The sequence below is a fragment of the Peromyscus leucopus genome, chromosome 3 (genome assembly GCF_004664715.2).
Source record: "Peromyscus leucopus breed LL Stock chromosome 3, UCI_PerLeu_2.1, whole genome shotgun sequence".
NCBI lineage: Eukaryota > Metazoa > Chordata > Mammalia > Rodentia > Cricetidae > Peromyscus > Peromyscus leucopus.
In genome coordinates, this window is record NC_051065.1 from 138,891,786 (window position 1) to 138,905,578 (window position 13,793).

The 13,793-nt window shown below is 45.2% G+C and overlaps 1 protein-coding gene across 1 annotated transcript in view; it reads right to left on the reverse strand.

Moving 5' to 3' along the window:
* The window catches only part of Borcs5 (BLOC-1 related complex subunit 5), a 77,908-nt gene that overhangs the window by 8,182 nt on the left and 55,933 nt on the right, over window positions 1-13,793 (reverse strand). The gene's annotated exons all lie outside the window — the stretch shown is intronic.

Sequence of the window (13,793 nt, forward strand, 5' to 3'; positions counted from 1 at the left end):
CTTATATGGCTTTCAGAAATGAGTCTTGGCTTTTCCTTTCTAAAATGAGAACAGCACTCCTCTCTTCTGTTTCACAGGAGTGATGTTAAGATTATAAACAAGGGCTGGAGAGACAGCTGGAGAGATGGCTCAGGGGTTAAGAACACCGGCTGTTCTTCCAGAGGTCCCAAGTTCAATTCCCAGCACCCACATGGTGGCTCACAACCATCTGTAATGAGATCTGGTGCCCTCTTCTGGCCTGCAGACATACATGCAAACAGAGTACTGTATACATAATAAATAAATATATCTTTAAAAAAAAAGAGAGAGTGTACTGATCTTCTAGAAGACCCAATGTCAGGCTCACAACCATCTGTAACTCCAATCCAAGTGGATCCAATGCCCTTAGCCTCAGAGGGCACCCATGCTCACATGTGCATACCTACTCACAGGCATACACACACACACTTAAACCTTTTTAAAAGGTGCAAATGAGATGATATATGCAAGTGTGACTTGTCAGAGATATAAACTGCAAGGCCATATTATTACAACAAGTCTCACTGGATGGGCAAGTATGTTTGGAGATTTATTCTTCATAGCATTCAAAATTAAATTCCCAAATTACACGACCACATTCAAAGAAAACCGCTTTAACGCTGACCTTCTTCAGTGCATCTACTCTGAGCTGAAAGCAGTTAGCATAGCAACAGGAATTCACACTGCCCTGCAGACAGAGTATGAGGTGTAATTACAGCCTAGTCATTTCCCCAGAGAAGACAGAAACAGCTGCCCATGAGAAGATGCTGATGTCTCTAGTCATTTAGGGAAGGAACATCAAAGCAGAGAAAGACTACTTCTTATCCAGTAGGAGGCCTCAACTCAAAAGACAGACAACAGCAAGTGTGTGGGAGCCCATCTAGGTTTCCTGGTGGCTTTACCCAGCAGGGCTGCATAAGAGGATGACTGGACCATGGGCCTGAGTACCAGGTGTCTGGAAGGGGCTACACTTGGCTGTATCTAGCAAGGGACAGGTCCTTTGCGCCTCCCCTTGGCATTGTTATAAAAAGCCCTTTGGAATAAAGTTCTGCGCTGGTGGATAAGGATCTAGGCCCTCCCGAGGCTTCCCTGTGTTTTCTCTTTCCTCTCGTCGTCGTCTAGGTATCTCTTTCTAGCTAATATTTCCCACTTCTCCCTACTCAAGAGTACCCTGGGCCATAAAAGTGGCAACTAGTCCACCACACAAGTGCCAGCAATAGTGTGGAGAAGCTGATCCCCCTTCTCTAACAGTAGGCATTCCAAATGGTCTAGAGAGCTATCACTAGCCAGCCTTTAACTCCCAGGAAAATACAGGAGGAAACCAAAATCTGCAGAAATGCCTAACTTCCTATGTCAGTGTTCACAGTACCATTCTTCACAGTAGCAGACACAGAAATAACCCAAGTATCCTTCAGTATAGGAAGGGAGAGTCAAAATGTGGTGTGTCCATAGAGCAGAGTATCATTTGGCCATAACGTCACGAAATGTAAAACTGTGACTCTGATAAAGTTCAGAAGTGTCACACTAAGTGAAGAAAACATGGCACACATGGTCCCATGTCATAGTATTCCTTTCACATGTAAGGGCCCAAATGGTCAGTCTATAGAGAAGACCGTAGAGGAGGTGCCAGGTGGTGGGACAGTGAGTGGGAGTGACAACGTGTGTCCTTTTCTGGGGTAGGGCAAGTGTTCTGGGGTTGCTTGTGTTAGCTACAGAATCTTTCACGTATACTAACGACCACTGAACTGTACCCTGTAAATGAGTAAGCTATGGGACTCAGATCTGAGTCTTAAGAAATAAACGAACCCAATACCTGAACTTCTTTCCACACCTGTAATAGCACCAGGCAATCCCTTGAGGCTGTTCTTAAATCTGATTTAGACGGGGAGCCTGTCCTGACACTGGACTCCAGGTGGTCACTTGCAAAGTATCAGAGTTCACAATGATGAAACCTGTTTGGCAGTCCTAAACTAAACACTGTCCAGTGGACCTCAAACAAACCACTGCAGACAGGGAAAGCATTACAAACCCAAGGTCACAAGAGCCACCATCCAAGGGAAAAGTTGGATGTCCAGCCCCACGCTTTAAGCCACAATGAAGGACTTGAAGCAGCCTCAGCACCCCCCCTTCCTTCTTGTTCGGAAACTCATACTGGCCACATTCTTTTATTTTTCAATAAAAACCAAGGATTCCTCAGGAGTACAGCATGACATTCTGACGTCTGTGACACAGCGAGAGGATTCCGGCAGTCAGGCTACTTCGCTATGCTCCTGACTGGAGGCACCTTTAAGGTATGCATTCCACACCCTGGGTGCTTAGGTTCCTTACTCGAGCTTCCATCCATTAGCTGTCTCCACTTCAGAGACTAGGCAACCCTGTTGTCACTCAAAGCTGGCCCATTCTGGCCCATCATCACTCTTGACTCCTGTCACACTTCCACATGATGTCTAGTGGGGATTCAGACAATCAAAAGGCTCAACCCCGAACCTTTCAGGGTCACCTAAGTGTTCTCTGGCCTATTCCATTCCCACAGAGGACTCAGCATTCTCCACAGAGTCTTTTCTGGATGACTCTCTTGCACAATTGACAATGGATAGATGTTTTCATTAATTATACCACAGGCTGAATGGCACCAGTGACCACATACTGGTATTCTGAAGTGACCTTGTTTCCCCAGCAGGAGAGTTTTGAATGGGCTGCATCGGCAGCTTTCAGAATAAAGTCCAGCCACTCATCTCATCCGTATACTATTACTCTGGAAATTAGACAATGAAACCCCATCCCAGCAAATGGCAGTTAACGTGACATAGAGAAAACGAAGCGCACTGTTGGGTTTGCATCATCTTTTGGTAACCCACAGACTGACTTGGAAGGTAGAGCCAGTGTACAGCACTCACTGGTTCCCTCCTTATTTTAACAACTGTGATGAGCTACGCTGCAGGTTACAGCTCCTGTCCCCCGAGTGCCTGCCAAACAGCAGACACTGTTGTACAGTCTAGACGCCTTACTTTTGTCCCATGGCAATCCTCAAGGGACTCTCATTTTTCTGCTAAACATGGGAAGTTGGGGATTCTGAGAAGACAAATGTGCCCAAGGGCACCCAGCTAAATCAGTAGAGCAGAGATTCACCAAGAGACACCTCCACTTCATTTCTGCTCACTCCTTTTTTCTACAGAACTATTAATTCAGATGTTAGCTTCTTTTAATTAAATCCATACCACATTGAGCGAGGTTTGTGATACCTCTTCAAAACCCATAATGGATGAATTTTCAAGTAAAGTAAGAAAACACTTGATTTCTAATATAAACACCAACATTTACTTTTTAAAAAACAAAAGCAATACATTCCCAGAGCTAGTGTGGCTATTTACAAAGCAAATCTGAGTGAACACGCAGGGCTAGCATCTCTTTACACACTACACACTCAGATAGGCATTCCACCTGCTAGGCCCCAGGGACCTCATGACAAAGCGGAGGAGGGCCGAGAGCCCTCAAGACGTCACAATCCACCCTTCCTCTTAAAGAGTGGCAGGCCCCTTGTCTCACGTCACTCAGCTGGTATGGGCAGCCAACACCCAACTCCAGATGTCCTGACTTCAAGAGCCACCACAGCATAGTCCAGTGCACAGTTAATCCTGCTGGTCACATTTTCTTTTCCATAATTTGTTCTGCCTTGCAACTGAGTTATAATTGTATGGGATCTAAAATGAAGTTTCTCAGGACACCATTTCTAGCTATAAGGGAAACAAAAATCTATTGTTAAATAAGGTCAAAGACCAAACGACACTCAACGAGCGAACATCTCTGTGTATGTTAGAAGGAAGGCCCTCAGGTGAGCCCAGGTCTGTATTAGAAAGCCGCTGGCTGAGCAAGGCTCCGGCCACTCCCTTCTGCAGTGCGTGAACCTCCTCCTGGGCTCCCCATTGCCCTGCCACTTCCTGTTGCACAAGGGCAAACAATGGGCAGACTGTCGCCCAGGTTTCCATGAATTACACCACAGGCCGGGTGGCACTGATTACCGCATACTGGACATTTTGAAATAACCCCATTTCCTTTGGTCAAATACTCTATCCAAGTGTCTCAGTAGAGGAACAGCTGGGGAATCCAAATGGCGTCGTCACTCGGTTCCAATCACTAGTTTATGGCTTGCCCAGATTCTCCTTACACTGGCCTCCCTTCTGCTTTATGTCTAGCTAAGAAAGAAATCTCAACACCTTAATCAGTCAGTTCCCCAAACAAAACATGTTAAAAATCAGGGACATCATGCCCCCTAGCCTGGGCTTTAAAAGGTACAAACAGCAGCAAGTAAGAAAAAAAGTATGGGAGCAAGATAGAAGATCGGACGGACAGAAGACAGGCAGGAGCTGCGGGCTCAGTGCAAGTCTGAGGGTCTCACTCCATACTGCCGTTCTCAGCTGAGGCCCTAAGTCTGAGACCCTGGGGGTGGAGGGCTGATGCTAAGTCCTGGGCCCCAAAGGCCAGAGCGGGAATTGGAGGAGACAATCAGACAGATGAAGACCCCCAAACATGTAGAGTTCTCATTTTAGGACTCCTTGTTCCAAGGTCTAGGATGGAAGGAAATAGAAGTCTGAGTTAAGTAACCCTCTGGTACTTTCCCACCCATGCTGACGTCTACACAGTGGCAAACTGGATTAGCTAAGTGCTCTGTAATCCCTTACTAAGGCTCTCACAGTAGGAGCACTGCCCTGTGACCCAGAGAGTAGACTTCAGGTGTGGTGGAGAGAAGTACCTCACTAAACTCCTCTACCATCCGCCTGCAGAATGAACATGAACATTCAATACGGGATGGTGGCCACTGACTAAGGATTTAGTATGCCACGCTTGCCAGCAGCCAGGAGCTTCTATACAGTAACTGAATGGCTGCTCATAAGCTGAGAGCCTGATAAGTTCAGAGGCCCATATCATTCCCTACTCAGTAGAGGTAATTATGCAGCGTCACTGTGAAATTGATCCAGGAAACACTTTCCTGGCACTAACTAAGGAAGAGACAAGGGCTTCCTTCTGATCAGGGAAACTAGGATGGTTTTATACAGCTTGGCTGGCGGCCTGATGGAGAACAGGTGCAGCAGAGAGGTAGGGCATGGATTACTCTAGCAGCAGGGATGTAACAGAAGGCACAGAACAGAAGTAGAGGCTGGCCAGCAGCCTGAATTTGGTGGATTTTGGAGACCTCAGTTCTGACCAATACACGTTAGATGGAAGGCAGGTGAGTATTCGACTACAGAGAATCCAAGTCTTAGCAAAAAGAGAAGAGAAAGAAGCGCACGGGCTGTGGTCCTCTGGGAAGCAGGCCGAAGCCCTCGTGGAAGCCATGTTCTTACTTCTCTGGAATACCATTCTGCGCTTCCTCTCTGTGTGCCACGCTGCATTTGAGATAAATGAATTTCATTCCAGAAATCACAGTTTTGTTTCCAGACCTCCTTTAGGGTCCTTGCTGTGATCTACAGTCCGGCTGTCACCTTCCTCCATGGGCAATTTCCAGCAGTAATGTAGTCTGCCCTGAGACAAGCGAGCAGCCCTCCTGACCAATGTGCAGAGTGGGAACTGTGGAGTCTCACCAGAATGCCAACCAAGCCTTATGGTATTAGCATGCAGCCTGTCAGCATGGGCAGAAGCAAATCCACTGCTGCCCCAAGCTTTGGGGTCAGCCCCCTGAAGAGATCCTTTAGGGATCTTCAAGGTCTGGAAGTAGGAGGAAATGCTTTTCTAAGGGGTGGTATAGGTCTGCAAGTGTCCTCCCAGCAACAAAGGAGACTTCCGGACGTGCAGAAGGTTCAGCGGTGAAAAGACTGGCAAGGAGTAGACTCCCGAGCATTGACTGACATTGGTCAACAAGCCTGGTGACTTTCAAGTAGAGATAGTTCCAGGTCTTCTGATGCTCTCTCTATTAGCTAGGAGGTCCACAGAGGTTTCCTTCCAGGAAGGCCTACCCAGGCCACTCTGTCTATGACTTGTAGACCACTGACAGTGCATGCTCCCCTTTACCTTATTTTGTAATTGTTAACCTTCATCTTCTTTCATGCTATCCACTTTCCTCCCCCGTGTGGAGTTCACTATGGCCTGACACTGAGTCTGCAACTTTGCACCATGTATACTGTAGGAGTGGAAGTCCAAAGATGACACAGATGCTCCAACTACAGATCCAAGTTGAGTCTAACCATGAGCACACACCCATTCCCAGGCTCCGGGAACTGAGTTCAAGCCAGAGGTATGTGAAACTGGTAGGCTCAACCCATGAGGCCCTCCCAGTCTTTGCCAATCCATGACATTCTGCCAGGTAGATGCTGTAGAGATCACAAGTCACAGATGTAAGGAACCTGAAACCTGAACTCAACAGAGAGCCATCTGTTAACAAGAAAGACTACTCTGGACATCAGCACAAGCTACACTCCTGTAACATCTGAGAGATGACACAGGCCAGGTGTATTTCCAGCTGCAGCCTAGCCTCCCAGCTCTAACCCAACTCTCAAAACTGTTCTTTGCCCTGCCAGAACGAGAAAGCTTATCAATGTGTTGGAAGGAGTAACCGAGACTCTAGGAAGCTGTTCACTGAACTGTACTCATCGTTTCCTACAAGCCAGGCATTATTGTAGGCACTGCAGCAGTGAGTCAGCTTCCCACCACTATGAAAAAATGAACCCTCATAGAACCAGCTTAGATGTTTAGACTAGTCTTTAAATTTGTGCCACAGTAACTTGTACGATAGACAGGAACATGGAATTTTCTGGAAATGCTTTGCTTTCCAAAACAAGGCTGGCATATAGGAATTTGCAGAAGAGGACAACTATTCACTCTGTGGCCATGAAACAAGAGGTTAACACTACACAGGTTGGCGTTTCTTTGAAGGGTTTGGCACTCATGAACAACCTGGAGATCTGCTTTCTGGGTACCTCTACCACCTCTCAATGGGGAGCAAACTTTTAATACACAGGCCTTTGGGTGACATTTAAGATCTAAACTATTGTAGCACTAATGTCCAAATTTGCTAATATTCCTTATTATTTTAATAAAGACATGTAGGAGAGGGAAGATCTTTTCTAAGTCCCAGTTCCAATTCTATAAACTAAGTGTCTATAATACTACCCACCCACTAGTTTATAGACTGCAGGCATTTTCTGGGGTTCCTACAGGAGGAGGCTACCCCCAAAGCCTCTAACACTGCCTAGTCTGTGGTGGAAGGAGACAGGTCTAGAGCCTGGCACATGTGGCTAGCCCCAGGAGAGCTGACAAGCAGCTGTCCAGGGCCACATCTGGGGCAGACACACTGGCAGTAAGCAGGGCTGCTCACACATACTCCAAAGTCAGTGTCCGGAATGGAAAGGGAGTTAAGTATCAGAGCAGGAGCAGTCAAATCACCAGGCTGTGCTCACGCCTAGCCAAAAAACACAAGCCTGCATTTCCAACAGGCAAGTAATAAATTCGACTCGGCCCTCTTCCAGGATTCCTGTCTTGGCAGGGCAGGATGGTGGAAAAGAGCATGGGGCCAGACCCGAGGAAGCACTGCACAGCAGGCCTTACCCCAGAACCGGAGTGCGTCCACTCTCCCATCTACGTTTCCTGCTGCCCAAGGGACGGCTGTATTTCTTATTGCAAAGAAAGGTTGCCCAGAGGATACGTGGTGGTGGTGGGAGGGTAATAATTACACTGCATAGTCTCAACCTGAAATTTATATCAGAGTAATGTGTGAAATAGAAAAAAAAAGTGAACTTTCCTGTAAATGCTTTGTCTAGATATTTCAACAAAAAGAAGCCAGCCATCCAGCACTCTCAACCCATTTTATAATTTCAGGTCAAGAAAGCAGAAATGGAAGCCAGAACATGTTCAAAGCAGGGGCAGGAATAAGCTGATGGTGTTTGAAAGAGATTCAGTGTACAGTGGCAGACAGAGTTGCCTGGCCAGTAGTTCATGCTACTCAGACTGTGAACTGAAGGCAGAGAGGGCGAACAATAATGCCAGCTTAGACAAGGGTTCAATGTACTATTAACCACTCTTACTTTATCCTGCAAGGACACATAGTACAGGCAGTCAGCTCACATTGCAAATGGCCACAGCCAGGTCTCCATTACAGAAGGAAACCCCTGCAGGCTCCCATTACCCACACACACCCCATATCCTGGGTGTAGACTCAGAAATGGCAGCTCCTACATATTCCTCCACATATCTGCTGAGTGTCTACTATGTGAAAAAAAAAGTAACTAAAAGTGAAGTGAAGGGTTACAAACAAGGAAAATATAAGTATGCGTTTTCCTTATATGAAATGTTTGTACTCAAAGTACTTCAGATTTTGGAGGGCTTTTTTGGAGTTTGGAATATTTGCATAGACTTTACCATTTGCACACCCTTGAACCAGCAATCTGAAATGTAAATGCTCCCAAATCTAATACTATTTGCTTCTCAGGTCAATGCTCCAAAAGTTCCCTATTTTGAAGTATCTTGGATTTAGATAGTGGATTGGGGATGCCTACCTCACAGGAGAAAGAGTGGAAAGGAGCAGTAGCAGTCAGAAGACCCATCAGTCAGTAAAGAGCTTGCCATGCAAACATGAGGCCCTGAATCTGACCCACATGTTTTAAAAAGCTGGGAGTGATGATGTTTGCTTGTAATTGCACACTAGAGAGACCCCTGGGGTTTGCCAACCAGCCTAGCCTAATCAGTGAGATCCAGACCCTGTCTCAAAAAACAAGGGAAACACCTCAGGTCGACCTCCGGCTTCTGTACACATGCACACATACATGTGCACACATATACACCAATTCATCTTTTGATATCACTTTAGTCATTCAGTAATAGAAAAGTCTTGGGCAAGTCCCCAGTAAACTTTAAGGACTGACATTTCTTGATCTGTGCAGTGAGTTCGAAACTTCAGGGTCTGTTTCCAATCTACGTATTCATGTGGCTTGAGCAGGACTGCAACTCTCTCTTCACCAGAACTCCTTCCAATGTGTCTCAGTATCCTGTGCTAATGGGATATATTAATGCCAATGCACCTAAGAATTAAAAACACAGGCCTTACCAGAATCAGACCAGAGTTTATTCTTAAGGTCTTTAAACAAGAACATAATAGCAGATTAACTGCAACAAAATGTGCCTAGTAGCTTTATCCTAGGTAAGAAGCTATGAAAATGTGTCCAGGGACAACAGCTAAAGTAGAAATGGGACCAAATCATGACCCAGATCAGTGTGACAGGAGAAGCTCCATTGTCTCAGCTGCGTCTTGTGCCACTTGCCTCCTCCCTAGTTCCTCACTGTTGCTAAAAATTCCTTCCCTGGTAGAGAGAGAAACCCTGTAAACAGTATCTACGCCCCTCCTAAAGTTCTAAGGACAAATCTGGGTATGAGTCCACCAAAGTTCACCCAACAAGCTTATTAGGCTTCCTTACAGAGCAGGGATGGGGCGTTACGGGCAGGACCAAAGGCCATCTTAAAGCCCCCACACTCGAAGGTCCACACCCAGCATGGACAAGGGCCCCCCCAGGGTTGCATAGATGGAGCCTGCTCCCCTCGTCATTCCCCACTCATATCCTTTAGCTCTACCCTCAAGACCATGAGCGATTAATGCAGACTTGCATGCACCTGGTTGAGAGTAGCAGCTGGCTACCCAGGTAAGGATCCCATGACCCTCTCCACCCCCTCCTTTTATGAGGGAAGGGAAATACAGTCAACAGGCACAGCTGTGATGGTCTTTTGCCGCAGGCCCAGCAGAATGCCCAAAGATGTGGCAGCTTTGGCTAGAAGGAATAGTTTTGTTCAACCCCTATCCCCAAAGAAAAACACACTAGTTGGCAAGCAATCTCTTTTGCCTTTCAGTAAACCTGAATTTCAAAAATAGATGTAGCCTAAAATGTAAAGTGTCTGTCACCTTCAAGTTTTAACAGAAATGACAAGATACCAAGAAAACCTCCAAAAGTGATCAGAAGGATGTGTCCACTGCTTAGAAGCCAGGGACCACTATTTTACCACCATCTATTTCCACATCTCCAGGAGATCCAAGCTTCCTAGGGAGTGAACCAGTTTGCTATTCACAAGCATTACTAGAATCAGACCAAACAGATAAATTAACTACAAAAATCCCAAAAATCACATATTTCTGGCATGAAAGATATCACTCAGGGTTTGTGGAAAACCACATTTCACAGAAATATCTGCCTTGTCCCTATCCTGGTCTTTATCGAATGGGTTGTTGAGGACAAGGTTCTGAATGGGCCAGTACTTAGCCTATTACTAGAAACTTCACATGAGGAATTCATGGCAAGTCAGGCCTTTCTCTCTCTGCCACCACACACACTGAAGATGATGGCTGACACTACGGTACTGACTGTACAGCAGGCCCGGTTCCGGGCATGGTACCGGGGAACTCATGTAGCCCTCCTCAAAGCTGTCTGAGGCAGATGCTGTTCTTACATCTCTGAACAGACCAGGAGACTGAAGCTTTCAAGGATTGAGAAAACCAGTCTAAAGCAGTCTGAGGCTACACAACTGGTTAGAGACAGTGTGAGGATCAGAACCTTGCTGTGTGGCTCTGGTGTTCACAGAACCATTATGTGCAATGGCTCACAAATAGAAACATCAGATTTCCAACATGGCAAATCCCAAAAAGAGAAGTGACAGCTATAATTTTGTCAAATGTATCTCATGTGGAGTTTCCCTCTCCATATTCTCTCTCTCTCTCTCTCTCTCTCTCTCTCTCTCTCTCTCTCTCTCTCACACACACACACACACACACACACACACACACACACACACACACAGAGAGAGACAGTTAAAAACATAAAAATTCCCTTGTATTTTAATTTCAGTCACTATCTTATTTTATGACTATGGGCAAGCTGCTTTAACTGACTTCAATTTATGTATCTAAATAATGAGAGATTAGACCGGGGGATCTCCAAGGTCCTCTCAATGCCAATATGCCATGGTCCTTAATGCAGAAATATGACTGTTTCTTCACTGTCTCTGAAGTCCCAAAGCTAATTTTCCTCTAAGACTGTCAAGATGTCTCCCACCTGTCTACACTCATCTCACAAGACCTGTTTTCTCTACTACTTTTCTTAGCCCCAGGTGCTCCAGGATATCCCGAATGCTCCCTCCCCATTGACAGCACTCTGCTGACAGTGCTTCATTGATAGTGAGGTAGCTTTTATATTTGTGTCCTGGTATTTTCATTTCCTCAGCCAGACTAACCTTTCAGAGAATAGGGACTAGGTCACATTTCCCTATAATCCCCAAGGGACCTCCCTCTAAGTGGGTATGCCATAGTTGCTCAGCAATATTGGTTGAGTGATGGGTAGAGGGTCACCTTACAGCCAATAAGTAAACCAGTGGTCAAGGTCTACTGTAAGACTGTTGTTGTGGAACATTTGTTTAACTCTGCAAAGATGTGTTGCATTCTTTAACTGTGTAAAGATGTGTTGCTGTTTTCCCTTACCTGCCTAAGGCACCTGATTGGTATAATTAAAAGCTGAATAGCTAATAACAAGGGAGGAGGTATAGGCAGAACTTCCGGACAAGGAGAGTAAGTAGGAAGAGGAATATTTATGCTTAAGGGAAAAAGAAAAAGAGATGACAGGGAGATGACATGGGCCAGACAGACAGACACAGAGGAAGCTGGAAAGTAGGATATACAGAATTAAAGAAAGGTTAAAAAGCCCCAAGGCAAAATGTAGATGAATAGAAACAGGTTAAATTAAGTTAAAAGAGCTGGTGGGACAAGCCTAAGCTAAAGCTGAGCATTCATAATTAATATTAAGTCTCCAAGTCTTTATTTGGGAGCTGGTTGGTGGCCCAAAGAAAATACCAATTATAAATGGTACCCCACATGGTGCACCAAATGTTTTAATTTTGGCACACTGGCTGTGCCTTAATCTACTGCTATCTCAGCCAGCAATTGCAACTCCACATTTATTGGTCTGCTTCTCTAGCCTGGCAAGAATTCTGCTCCCACAGGCAGGCTCTGTCACTGGTGCTAAATGAAGCTTTAACTAAATCCACTAGATCCCTGTCATTTTAATTATGAATAAGACTCGAGAGTCAAAGGCTGGGGTGAAAACCTGCCAGCTCATAGAGGCTGAGTAGCAACTAGCTAAACCTCTCCCCTTGCTGGCAACCACAGAAGACCTGTACCAAACCAGAAAAAGCTGTGCCACTCCAAACCCCACCCTACGACTTCCTGTGTCTATCTCTCCAGGATGCCCTCTGAGGTGCTATTACTTTCTGTCAACTAGTTGATAACACAGCCTCCTGACCCAAGGTTAATTTTATTTAATTAACACAAATGCAAACTCACAGTGTAATCAAATGTCCCCCACAGGCTGTGAAGGCAGCCATCTCTTTGTTCTCCCCCTTTACATGTATGTATTTGTAAACATAAATTTATCATTCAAGAGCACCACCCAATTTTCATACCAAAGGCTTATCTAAATTTGACATTGTTTTATGTGAATCAAAAATGGTTACAGCTAAGTTTCCTTTTGGTGTGAACAAAGTGATCATAGGGGCTGTAGCTTTATGGATGTCTGCTTATTCTTAGGGATTACTAAGTTTCTACTTTTCAACACATACAGCATTATGTCACCTCTTCACACTTCCAACCAAATCTTTAGGAAGCATCTGGAGTAAGTGCAGAGAGTCTGTGCTTGCTCAAAACTATGTGTTCTGCCTTATTCATCTGGAAGTGACTAATCCCAACCCTTGGGTTTTCAGTGAGCAGAGATGGATGTATGTTTCAGGGGTTTGCTAACACTCACCCACTAAAACACAGAGGACACATGACATCACCAGTGAGATCCTGAAACTGTCACTCCCTCTGCCCTAAGAGCTGCTGAGGTACTGTTCAGCACTGTGAGAACTGTTCCTTGTTTTGTAACAATGCTGAGTGACTAGAGATTGACTATCCCATCTCTGAAACACTTGGAGCCAGAAGTGTTTCAGGAGGTTTTATTGCTGTTTGATTTGGGAATAGCCACATAAACTTAATGAGATATTCTGTGGATGGGACCTAATTCTAAAAAAGAAATTTACTTACGCTTCATATGTATCTTACACACATAGCTTGGAGATGGCTATATATGGTATTTTTAGCATGCCTGTGCAGTGTTTGTTTGCCTGTTTAGAGTGCTGGGATAGAACTTAGAGCCCTGCCAGACTAGGCAAGTGCTTTTCCATTTTCTAAGCAAGAGCTACACCCACATCCCTCTGCCTGTGTATTGAATGTGATCATCACATTAATTCAGATACAAAATTTTACACTTGTGGGAACCTTTCAGATTTTAGAGAATTTCAGATTATGGATTTTGCACTGGAGATGCTCACTATACTGTGACTACTCAAACTGAATCTCAAAGTTTCTCAAATAGAATTTTAAACTCCATTTAATGTATTTATGTGAGTGCTCCAAAACACTGGTTCTCAACTCTGGCTCCATATGAAAATCATGTAGAGCCGGGCGGTGGTGGCGCATGCCTTTAATCCCAGCACTCGGGAGGCAGAGCCAGGCGGATCTCTGTGAGTTCAAGGCCAGCCTGGGCTACCAAGTGAGTTCCAGGAAAGGTGCAAAGCTACACAGAGAAACCCTGTCTCGAAAAACCAAAAAAAAAAAAAAAAAAAAAAAAAAAGAAAATCACGTAGAGTGGTTTCATAAAAATATTGGCACCTAGCTTTCCCTTCCCTCTGGCCAATGCTCTTAAGATTTTGGTCTAACTAACTTAGAAAGAGATTGGGCATCAGCATTTTCCAATCAGAAAATGGTTGGCTACCCT